Source organism: Ostrea edulis, chromosome 6 (assembly GCF_947568905.1).
Source record: "Ostrea edulis chromosome 6, xbOstEdul1.1, whole genome shotgun sequence".
Lineage (NCBI taxonomy): Eukaryota > Metazoa > Mollusca > Bivalvia > Ostreida > Ostreidae > Ostrea > Ostrea edulis.
In genome coordinates, this window is record NC_079169.1 from 11,180,011 (window position 1) to 11,193,705 (window position 13,695).

The following is a 13,695-nucleotide window of genomic DNA, read 5'->3' on the forward strand; positions in this document are numbered from 1 at the left end:
TTTTTCTCTCTTTTTTTTGGTCGTATTATTTTTTCTTTCTTTTTATTTTGTATTTTGGTCCCCCCCCCCCCTTATCAAGATTTAAAACCACCCACAACCAACCAAACATAAAAAAAAAATTAAAAAAATAATAATAAAAGTAAGAATAAATAAAGGAATAAAAAAACAAAACTTACTAGCTTTGCGATGTCTTAGTGTTAGCACACTTTTGGGGAAGGATATTCAAGTTAATTACACTGGACTCGATTCTGTATCTCTAGAATAGTTTGTTGTTGCACGATATCTATGGCATGCCAAATTCACAAAAATGAGTTAAACATAGTTTCACAGTTGATAAACTAGGTTTATCGACTGTAAACTATAGTTTACGGACCGTAAACTATAGTTAACGACGTTAATCTATATTTCACATCTGTAAACCATAGTTAACACATAATCTATGTTTCACAAGCGTAAACTATAATTAACAATGAAAACAATCATTATAGTGATTGCAAAACATAGTTTATCTGATAAATACGGTTTCACGATTGTAAACTACGGTTTACAAGTCTAAACTATTATTAACGAATGTAAATGATAGTTTACGGTTTGTAAGATAGTTTATAGTCATTTAATGCACCGAATTCACAAAAAAGTGATAAACACAGTTTTGTAAGATATATTTTATAGTCATTTAATGCGCCGAATTCACAAAAAAGTGATAAACACAGTTTTGTGTAATATAGTTTATGAGTAAAAATGGCAGTTAGCTATAGTTTACGAAAAAAACTATAATTAACGAATGTTAAACATAGATTATCTGATAAATATAGTATCACAATTTGTGAAACTAGGATTAACAATTGTGAACTATAGTTAACGAATGTAAATTATAGTTTACAAATGTGAATCTATATTTATCAGCAAAATCCATTGTTAACGTTTATTTAAAGACATATAAACTTGGATTAGCATTTGTAAACTATAGTATACAACCGTTAAATATAGTTTTACGGATGAAAACTATAGTTAACGAATCGTTAACTATAGTTTACGGTCCGTAAACTATAGTTTACAGTCGATAAACCTAGTTTATCAACTGTGAAACTATGTTTAGCTCATTTTTGTGAATTTGGCGTGCCATATAGATATCATCTAAATTTGATCAGAAATAACTTTCTAGGGGAAATTATATATATATGAACACTGAATGACACAGCGACTGAGCTGTGTGGGATTGCATCAGTGTGTATAAGTAGCGCTTTAGGAGCATAACAAGGCTTCCTTTTTTAGGGAAGTCGTTGTGGCCGAGTGGACTTACGCACTGGTTTGACAATCTTGCTAAACGGTGGGTGCCGTACGTCGCTGGTTCGACCCCGGGCTGGGACGAAAATTTTCAGTACCTAGTTGTGATTATTTAGTGCTTTATATATATATATATATATATGTATGTATGTATAAAAGAATTCAATATAACAACGCCGTTTTACTTTTACATTATGACTTGAAGCTATTTCTGACAATGACGCATATTTACAATGCGTGTTCAAAATTGTGTTCTTTTAGTTCAGTTTGCGTTCGGCGCATGGTTTTTCTCTGGCCGGAGAAAATATAGAATTCAAATATTCCGAAACCTTTACTAAATTAATTGGAAAAATCCGCACCCACTGTACTAATGTTTATCTAACAGGTGACTTCAAAGTGTAAAGGGCATGATTTAAGCCTTGTATAATTGATCATGATCGGAGGATCAAAAATGTATCGTCACTACGCAGTACAATTATATTCTTATGAATACTTCATATAAGAATTACGATTCATTCATTTCATCAACATTACCATTAATAATTAAGTGCCAATGCTTGGGACATGAACTTGTTTCTTCGAAATAATACGCTAACCGTAACGGGATCAGGTCTACAGGATTACTATATAGTATCTCATGATCTGCAATTTTTCACATATCTTTTTTTTTTTATTCACGTAGAAAATCCGAAGATCAGTGAATTCTTGTGCCACGGTAATAGGAGGTTAGGGGGCATTATGTAGTTTTTAGTCTCTCTCTTTCTCCGCAAACATTTAACATTGGCCATAACTTTTGAATGGATTGTGATAGGGCTTTCGTATTTGACGTGTATTCCTTATTTTTGACCTCATGACCTTGACCTCGGCCATGTATACGGGGAACATCAATGTTTTACAAATACATCTTGTTTTCATCGAGTACCCCCCTTCCCTTTTCGCTGGCTTCTCCTACCTTGAAGTTATTTCCCTCGAGTCTGTATTAGATAGGAAGACCTTCAGTTTTACTTGAGTCTGTATTAGATAGGAAGACCTTCAGTTTTACTTGAGGGACGATCGGAAACAGTATACCCAAGTAGACACGGAAAAGGTCATTAAGGTTCTAGTAATTTCTGCTGAGACCCGGCTTGGCTAGTATCTTGGACAGACGCCTTGTTTATTTCCCGATATTAAATAGTTCTTGTAATCTGTTTTTCTTTATCGGTATGGGCAGTTGCAGCATATCAGTGATTATGAAATTTAAAAAAAACGACTATAGGAACTCTATCAAGAGATAAACAAACACGCCATGGGAGTCTTCATTTGAACATAAAATTTAGTGACATGTTCGTACCTAGACGGTTTACATTGCAGCAATAATAGTGATAGAGAATTAGTCAAATCCGAAGCAAACAGTCGTGTCACCTAAGAACACATTAATTGCTAGAACCTACCGAAGCTGGGAGTAAATTTCCAGACAGGAATTACGACGGACTGATCCCTAGAGGTTATAAAGTTACCTCGATGTCGGTGCCAGAGCCGAGTAGTTTGAATTACAAGTGATAATCAGATGAAACCAAAACTGTATACAAAGCAGCAAAGAAACGTTTTAAAGTTCCTGTCTCATTCGAGTTGGTACATGAAGCCTCACCAAAAAGATAGGTAAAATGGTTGCCAGTTGACCACCCGGCGCTGAATTCCATGAGCCTGGGTGGAACCTACTTGGAAGGCCGAAAGAGTCAGACCAGGGAGAACACGAGTTCTTCGTGCAACCCCAACATTCGATGAAGGCATGTATATCGATAACCGGAACAGCAGACTAATCGGAATTGTTGGCGGCATCCGACCATAGTAAACAAAACAGACAATTTCTTCGTGGACGAATATTTAGTGCTAACTTTGAGACCGACAATATCAGTCTACCCAACTTACTTCCCTGTCCCCGGAGGGTGCGAAATGATAGCTGAACCTCCTGAAGATAGCGGGTTTGGTTCTATAAATGATCATGGGATCCTCACAGATGTAATAGAGGAAATCACCAACGGGATGCTTATTATAAAGAACCCGTTCAGTCGCTAAAGTGTTCTGCTTCCTGGGACATTTTGGAGACTCATGAAAAGCTCGTAGAACATATAGCCACGCGCCACAAGGATGACTTCATAAGATTCTCTTGCTCACCATGTGACAAAGTCATTTAACATCTGAAAGGAATCACTATACATTATGACATCTGTAAGAGGGGCCTAATTGAGGAGGAGTTCGTAGTGGAGGTTCCACTCATGCGGATATTACTGCACTCGTCGAGGTGGAGTAGTTCTGTTTAGAACTTCCCGAAGAGTAGATGCTGGGAATGACAGCGAACCAAAGGGGAGATCGCCTGGAACAGTCTTGATGCTAACGCAAACCGTCTGTACTGATCAAATCGATTCCACTCTACCAAAGGAAAGATCGCCTAGTACAGTTCGAATGCGGTAGCACAACGTCTGTGTTTACAACAGCAATCCAACCCCCAACGTCAGACGGCGTAGGAATGGCAAACAACGTACAGAAAGGTCGGAAGGCTATCGCACACTGTCTGTACAGATCCAATCAATCTCACCTTACAGGAGATAAGTGCAGTTTAAGTGTAAGAGCATGACAGCTGCACTTATCACATCGGCCCACTCTCCAATGTAAGACTAACGTACTAAGGCGTCGAAATTTGGAGAGATCTGAGACATCCTTCAACAATGGGAAGGGACCAGACTCGGGAGGGTATGTCGCCCAGCACGGACAACGTCCGTGAGTATGACACCCGTGTTGAACAAATCGACAGCTCCTCAGGGTAACAATCGCCCAGTGCAGCTTTAGTGCAAGAGCAAGACGTCTACATTGATCAAATTGATGCAACGGTTGATATCCCAAACCATGAATATGTGAGGTATATCAACAAACATTCAGAATGACGTTCGGCCTCGGACAGCATGTCAGATACAGGCGTCCAAACCTGGCAAACCAAAGACGAATCCAAGCGATTAAGAAGGCGATTGAGGATAAGAGAACCGCCAGACAAAAAGCAAAAGAAAGCCATCGCCGGTTCCAAACCGAGTAACTTCCCTCCTTGGAATGTGTGAGAAGTACAAAAATGAATATTACATTACTCTAGGCATTTGAGCGGGAAACCCCTAAAACAGATTGGAGAAAGGAGACAGACTTTTATGAATGCGGTAACGGTCGGACACCAGCCAATAGTTGTGGCTGCTGGTGGTAGACCTACAACAAGACATATAGCGGATCCAGAGCCGCCCACAGAGCTGAGCGCTGATATATTTCGGCCCACAGTTGTGCTTGATAGTGACACTCTCACGGGAGACTCTGCTGAAATTCTCCTAAAGTCTGAGGAGAGGGTTAACCGTGATGATGTTATTCCGTTCCTTGTTGAGAAGCTCACGAGCGCCTGCCCCTGCCCGGTTCACAAGGGGGAAAAGGTCAGCGCTCTTCTCGAAAAGGCAGGGCTAGAGGATCCCATAGGGTTACTGATACAAAGTCCAAAGGGAAACCCGATAGGTACAGGGACACCAGCGCCTCTATCAAAAAGATAAGAAAGCGCTGGCGGACCTTGTAATCAATGGTAAAGGTGGTTCCAAAAAGTGATTTGGACTCCAAAGAGAGGTTCGGGGGTGGGTCTCAGGATACCAACCTAAGTCAATACTATTATTATCACGTGACCGTGGTGTATAAACGTCAAATATAAACCGTACCCATCCTATTCATACATAAATCACAATTCACAATTAATTTGATTTGGGTGTATTTTATCTCGTAGGTTTTGTTGTTTGTATGGACGGAATAGATTAGGCATTATTGCGAAAGTTTAAAATTCCTTATGTGAGAATATACAATTTTATAGTGTGCAATAAACTTCGTGGGAGAAAGATTACCGCAATTTGTTTACGAATTGCCGGGAACCGCCTAAATAGCCATCATTGTCTGTATGGCGCAATCTGACTGGCTGATAGTTCTCATGAATATTCCAAGCGAAAGGTCATGCGGACATGACCCCCAATGGGGTTATGTCAGATCCTATTATAGCGATTGTGAGCGTATCCTAGGATCTGATTTTAATTCGATTGACTCCTCATAGGCACCTGATCCCACCTCTGGTGTGTCCAGGGGTCCGTGTTTGCCTAACTATCTATTTTGTATTGCTTGTAGGAGTTGTGGGATTGATCACTGTTCGTTATCTTCACCTTTCATGTAGTACATTTTTGCACACGAAGAACACATGCAGAAAGGTTTCACATTCGCTATCATCATCTATAATTTTTATTTATTTTTTCAGATAAGATTTAACAGGCACTATTCTATGTAAGATTCTATATTATTATACTTTCATGTAAAATACTCGAACCTGTTTGGTCGATAAGCATTTGAAAAAACATATTGTTACCCTCTGAGAACAGAAAACACGCGACCTAGGGTGATAGTATCTAGCAACGGGTAACAGTACTTGACAACGGGTGATATTATAAAAAATTATCACATGCGTCAAATTTATGCGCGTACGGTTCGCCGTAGATTGCTAGACGACGTCGTTTGAGCGTTTGTAATAAACGCGAGTACCCGCATCGAAATACGAAATATCGCATGACAGTGATTGATCAAATGTCAACAGACGTAAGTTTTTCTGCTTTCCAGTTTACATAACATTCAGTATAATAAAACAAATATTGCATGTATTTGAGGGTAACATTGAAAATTTTCACCCCGAGAAAACCATTGTCAACCGAGGCGTATTTATATACTGTAACCACTGGATAGAAGAGTTGGTAGATACTCTAAAACACATTTTAAATATATCCTTTAGCTCCACCTCTGCATGTCCTTTCAATCGCATTTCATCATCCATGGGTGGTTCTTGATATGTACGTATATTTGTATGTATAATTCCTATATTAAAGCTATATATATGCTGTAATGTTTGGGTATTACTGTAGGAATAAAATAAACTCATGTGTTTTATATTAAGCTATATGAAAGGTGAAGATAACGAACAGTGATCAATCTCATCACTCCTGTAAGCAATACAAAATGCAAAGACGGACCCCTGGACACACCAGAAGTGGGATCAGGTGCCTAAAAGGAGTTAAGCATCCCCTGTCGATCGGTCACACCCGCTGTGTGCCCTATATCTGGATCAGGTAAACGGAGTTATCCATAGTCAAAATCAGTGTGCCAAGAACGACCTAACAATCGGTATGAAATAAGTCAGCCAACATTTGACCCAATGATAGGTTGTATTGGCAAACTAGATTATAATAACGACCATAGAATTTGCTAAACATAGTAATACACTTTATGCAAATTATGCAATTTAAATCAGTCGGAATAAAAAGTAATCCCGCTAATTTCCTGTTTAATCATGCATTATCGAAGTTTTATACTGAATGCTTCATTTCGAATACATTGTATTCATGATCACGTGACGTTGCACGCGGAATTTCGGAAGTCAACAAAATTTTACATGTCGACATGAAAGCGTGGATGGCCTGCAGGCTGTTGGCGGGACACATTCAGCGATAAAAGACAGTCAGACGGAAACAGGGTCGAGAGAACCACCTTGAGCAGTGGAAGGGGAATAAAATTTCATGTTTAACATGAAATAACTTTTCAGTACGGCTGCATACTGTAAACGAAATCCTCATCTGCCATTGTATTTCTAACTTGATAATATGTTTCTTGCGCGCTTGCGCACGTCAACGATTTACACCATTCCTTCTAGGACTGAAACGATTCACCGAAATATATATAATGTTCAATATAAATACTCGATTCAATGTTCGATTAATTACCTCGATTTTCGGTTCGATACGTTTAATACAAACGGGTTCAGTAAAATACACCAAGCTAGGTGTGTACTTATTATTTTTACCTGCATAAAGTACAAAATAGCGCCCAATAACGTACAGACTGTTGTTTGTCTTGAGGTTGACGAAAATAATGATTAACTTTATCAGTTTAAATTACAGAGCCAACAGATATCTTGCCGTTTGGCAGTTTTGCTTTTAAAATTATATAAGATTTTGATTCTTGGTAATTAGTTTTTTCTTCGATGTTATTATTGGTTTCTTCTGTAAATTGTATCGTAATGAAAATTTTGAACCGTGGTATAAGTATTACATTATAGATCGTATGGTGAGGGGGACGTATCGTTCCAGCCCTAATTCCTTCCATCTTCGCTAGCCAAGGGTTTTCGGTCCACTCCGCTCCCCACAATTCCCATGGACCGAAAACCTTTGGCTAGCGAAAATGTATTCCTTCATAAATATGCATTAAAAATCACCGTATCTCCTTACGTTGAGTAGATCAGTACTCTTTTAATATCCGTATATATTTTGTCGAAATTGTCAAATCGTGTTAGTGCCGTGGAGGTCTGGGTTGGAATAGGTCCTCAATACCCCTTGCTTATCGTAAGAGGCAACTAAATGGAGCGTTCCTTCGGACAAGACCGCAAAAAAACGAAGCCCCGTGTCACAGCAGGTGTGGCACGATAGAGACCCCTCTCTGCTAAAAGGCTGTAAGCGCCGAGCATGGGTTTAAATTTTGCAGTCCTTCGCCGACAATGGTGACGTCTCCATATGAGTAAAATATTCTCAGCCGGGACGTAAAACAGTATACAATCAGTCAATCAATCAGATCATATTATTTTTCTTTGTTTATCACACTGACAAAATTTTTTATGTTTTTTTGACATTGAACAAAATACTGTTTAGTACGGCACATATACCTTTAGTAAAATTATAATTCAACACATTTTGATTTTGGATTTAGAGATCCCTGGAATATGATATGTAAAAAATAAAAATTGGATATTTAATTTCTGAAAGAAAAGTCTGTTTGTTACAGTGGTAACAATATATAAATGGTCCACAAACTTTTAAACTTCAAGAGAAAAAGATGAATGCCACACCAATAAATACCGTAGCAGTGGCGGATCTCTACGAATGCCACACCAATAAATACCGTAACAGTGGCGGATCTCCACGCATCAGAAATTTTTGCTTAGGAAAAATAACGCATTTTGAGGATGGTTCAACCCCCGTTTGAAAACCAAAATTAATGGTAGACACACACACACACCTCAAAAATTTCTGGATCCGCCCCTGCGTAGCCTTATGAATATTTCATTTTTCTCTCTCTTAAAAATGCATCTATGTAAAAGATATAAGTCTCAAACTGTCCATTCTATTAAAGAAAGAACTGATGAGGCACGTAGGGCCGAGATCAGTTCTTTCTCTCACAGAATGGACAGTTTGAGGCTTATATCCTACTTAAAACATTACATCTTTTGTTCTAAGAATGGACAGTCTCGGGTAAACCCATTGACAATGATAATTATTAATAAAGCTATTTTTGAATAGTCTGACAATATAACCAGTCTTGCGTAGAAGTCTGTTTCTTTTGTTCACTTATTGGACAGTGTTAGGTAGTGATGGACAATCGGGAAAAAGAATTTAATCAATGATCGGATTAATCGGATAATCTAATTTCATTCATTTCAAATTTATGGCGTAAATATATTAAATTTACTTTATTTTTTACCCTAAATATTAAATTAATTAGAATAAAATCATTAGAAATTTGAAGTTAATAACTTTATACTTTTGATTTTGTGTTTCCGGGATACATTTTAGAATTAAATCCTATGATCCGCTCCTCTACTAAAGCGATAGTACAGATGAGGGGGTCATAGAATCTAATTTTAATTAGATTGTCCGGGTTAGGGATAGATATCTCGACTTTTGTTGTAGTTCTTATGAGATTCAGGTTACAATAGGGCCTCGGTACCCCTTGCTTGTTGTAAGAGGCAAAATCCGAGGCCCCGTATCACAGCAGGTGTGGCGCGATAAAGATCACTTCCTGCTCAAAGACGGTAAGCACCGAGCATAGGCCTAAATTTTGCAGCCCTTCACCGGCAATGATGACGTCTCCATATGAGTGAAAGATTCTCATGAGGGAAGTTAATCGTCGCGGCAGGAATATTTGTATCATTAAAAAAAAAAACCCGACGTCGGCGATTTTCGATATGACAATCGATTATTCACATCATTTCAGTTATATAGCGACCGACAATCGAAAGGCGGCGATAATCGGTACATCACTAGTGTTAGGTAAGTAGTCTTGTAGTCAGTACTGCAGGTTTTTTATCCACTCACTCAATAGTACTGAGCCATTTCAACATGTCTTCTTCTGATGGGGAGAACATTTTCATTGCACAATCAAAATTTAAGGATTTTAATGAAAGTACGTACTGCAAATATTATCTTAATGAGTGTTATATTCTGGATATGGAAGGTGAGAAAGTTATGGAGCCACATTTTGATTTGAAAGGCATTGTGTTTTCGAAAATTTGGATGAGGAAATAATTAACGCCCGCCAAAAGAACTCAATACGCCCATCTCGTGAAATGACAATATTCATGAAAGCGAAAATAATAATTCAGAATTGGGATATGCTTATAAAGAAAACATAAAAAGGTGTTGTGAATAAATTTTGGAATGTACTTCTAAATCCAGCGAAATTCAAATACAATATGGAAATATGCCTTTCAAATTTAAGTTTTGATGCAATATAATAATGGCCAATGGAATTTTTAAAAAAAAAAGTTAGTCTTAAAGTTGAAACAGAGAATACTACTAAGGGGAAATATCGTTTTAAGTGTTTCAGTGATTTTTCCAATATCTATGTTGATTCTTACTAGTAGGGAATTTAAAAGTAAATTTGTATCTCTTTGACAAACGTATTGTCTTTCTCTTATTTTCAGCCTACCTGTAAACGTCTACTAAGTTATTGGGGTTACCTGGCACTGTCCAATAAGTTATTTTTAAGAATGGACAGTATCTGTCCATTCTTAAATATAGTGGACAGCAGTTGTCAACTTATTCGACACCTACAGGTAACCTTTTCACTACAAGTGGACTTTCTCTGATATGAAAGCCTAAAAAGACAAATGATTCCGTAACAAAAATGTTTGAAGATGTAATTTATTCAGACGAGATTGGTCAATGGGTCGACGAAAATACACAAAATTTCTAATGACTTGCATTCTATATGTAATTGGTGTGTATCCAACTTCCAAGCGAACAAAAAGATAGAAATGTTAAACACATTAAGAACTATAGTACACTGTATTTGTAAGTATGGGTATAGATATAAACCTCATTTCCATTCTCAAAACTACAATTTTTGATTATGTCCCATGAAAACGAGGTCATAGTTGGTTTGCAGCTGTTGGTCGGTCGGTAGACATCAAACTTCCTATACTGGTTTACCCCGAGAGAGTAGGTGTCCCCTATTGATTTTGAGTTCGAACGATCAAAGGTCAAGCTGCATGGACATAGTAAGATATTGCCAGCTCAACCTTTGCTGAACATACTTCAAACTTGTTACACTCCTTTTCCCGGAAGAAGTAAATGCCCCTATTGAGGACATTGGAATATATTGTCCGCTCAAAATCTTGTGAACCCTTTGATGACAAATATCATCGGTACCCTCTAAAGAGTAGATGACCCCCATTGGTTTTCAAGTCAAAAGATCATGATTCAAATGACTGGTGATTTGGAAATGTCTGTTCCGGTCTCTTGGGGGATCAAACTTAGCATTGTGATTGCTCTTGACAAGTAGATACCACATATTTTTCACCATCATTTCAAACACTCTAAATCGGAATTGGATCCTTTGGCATATATGTTTCTAAAACATAACTTGTTTTGATGTAAATAATCATCGTAAGCATTACGTAGATTATTGACGTAAAATGTAGAATTTAATAAGGTCAGCAAGCTTAATACATCATAAAGCTGATAATTTGTTGACACCATGTGCAAAGTACCATTCGATTAAAAAATAAAGTGCTTATGGAATATGTGGAAATCCTTTTCAATGGTTTAAAAGTTATTTGTGTAATAGATATCAGAAAGTGATACATATGGATTTGTTATCATCCAGTTTAACTATCAATGCTAGAGTGCCTCAAGGATCTGTACTGGGGCGAGTTTTGTTTTTAATCTATGTTAATGATGTGGCACAGAATATGTTAGCATTGTGTAGATTGTATGCAGATGATAATTCACTTCAATATGCAGATAAGAATATAAGTAATAAACAAATGTTATGAATCACGATCTCGAAATTCTTGAAGAGTGGTCAAATAACTGGCTTTTGAAATTTAATCCTAATAAAACTACAGTTTTACCAAGGCAAAACATAATGGAATTCCATTAAGACTGCTTTTTCAAAATTGTCAATTAGAAATAATTTCTTCTCGCCAACATTTTGGTCTCACTTTTTCTAATGATTTAAAATGGTCTGACGGTGTATATCAATGATAATGTAAACTAGAACAAAGCTCGTTGCAAAGCAACGAGAGGTCTTCCGTCGGAGCTGTGTGGCATAAAAACCTTGAACTTGACCATATGTCATTGGGTCAGGTCCTAATGCAGCCTCAGTTAACTTGAAAATCTGTTGTAAGTATGAAATCTAAATGTTTCTTCATTACTTGACATGGCCAGGACAGGGTTTGTATTTTCTAAAAAGTGAACGTGACAATGTGACCATGGGTCAAGGCCAGGACATATTCTTTGATCATATGAAAACTTTTTATCAGTATTAAAAAAAATTGTCATTAGTAAGATATATTAAGACTGTAATCAATTTTTAATTTTTAGACCTTTAGAAATGGTGCAGATGACCTTACATCAAGAATATTCATGTCATGGTCATTAATAATCTTTATGTGAAGAATGAGCTTACGGTGTATTTTTAAAAGTTGTGGTCTAGGCACATTTGCACGGAGAGACGGACTTGGCGATATCTCAAACTTTATTTGCTGGGACTATAATTAGTGTTCGGTAATATTGTTGTCTGTTCTTCCAGCTCGAAGAGGCAGTCTCTTTTGGTACACATCTTGAATATTTTATTAAACTTTAATATCTATCTGCGTAAATACATGTAGGTATATTATGTACACAGTGCGCACAGAAGTCGCGTATGAATTTCACGCCAAGGGCACGTGCCGAAGTTACATAATTTGGACCAGGAGTTCTGAATCAATGTTTAATCAAAGTCATTGTTTTTAAACAATAAAACAACAAATCATTTGAAATGAGACTGGTCGGCCATGGGTTTCTGAATATTCTATACGCATGTTTAGATTTGGTTTGATCATGATTATAAACTATCGATTTCAAAACATGTTCAGAAATAATTCGTTATGTTTGTAAAATGTATCCATTTTCTTTTTCACAACGAAGAATTTGAGTAAAGCTTGTGTGTTCAGTTAAAGTAGTGTTAAATCACAGATTGCTAGTCCAACAGCGATGAATCTCTGATATTAAACACACATTCAATTAGACATGATTGAGAAACGAACTGTATATTAAATTGCAGATTTTAAAATTGATGCCTGACTCAGTGCTCTTGAGTTTTGAATTTAAAACAAATAAACAAGTATATACATCCCCGGAAAGACTGAATTATTCGAAAAATCCAATATGATCAAAAACATAACATTCTGTGTTATATTTAGGACGACAATGTTTACTTTGTGTACATGTCCTGGTTCACACGCAATGGTTCCTCGAGGCGGTTACGTAATTGTAAACAAAAACACCGTGGTGTATGTAAGATGCGTGTAGTTAATGACTGAGTTATTCTATGCTTGAAGGTTTGTTTCTTCAATTAAATATATCGTTGTTTTAATAACGAACGTAGAAGAGATAAACTTTTCCTCTTTTTTTTTCTCTTTGGAACGATTGTTTATATTAAAGCAGCTAAATAATAAAAAAAAAAAAAAAAAAGAAAATTGTCGATAGATGATTTTTAAAGGAACCATAGATAACATTAAAACCTTATTTTAAAAGAATATTAGCATTTCTTGAAGTCAGATTTATCAATTAAAGCAAGTTTATTTAAGCTATACGCATATTTTTTCCCCCTTCACCTACCTAATGATACGGTTACTTGTTTGTGGGTCAAGCTTTTTACTCATATATAACACAATACTCGAGCAAAATATTATGTTTATGAGATCAATAAGATGTTAAAGAACAACTTTTCCAGCGAAAGCCATATCGAAATATTTACCGTTTTTGAGTTATAAAGCGAAAACTTTGAAGATCCCCAGATCCCTAATTTAAGGGGCCAGTCCCTTTTGAGGGATATCAAAAGAAAGCTCTTAACATTTTGCACAACTTTTGTTCTACACGTCTTAACAAAATATTTTTAGTTTAAAAGATACAAAGGAAAATATGTGTAATTTTTTGCTTCTTTAGGCGTCCTAATTTTTTAACCCTGTCAACCACCATTTCGAACGCTGTAATAAAAAACAAACAAAAAACGATGTGCACAACGACAATGCTTTTACTTTTCATTTTCAATGCATTTTCTGCTCAA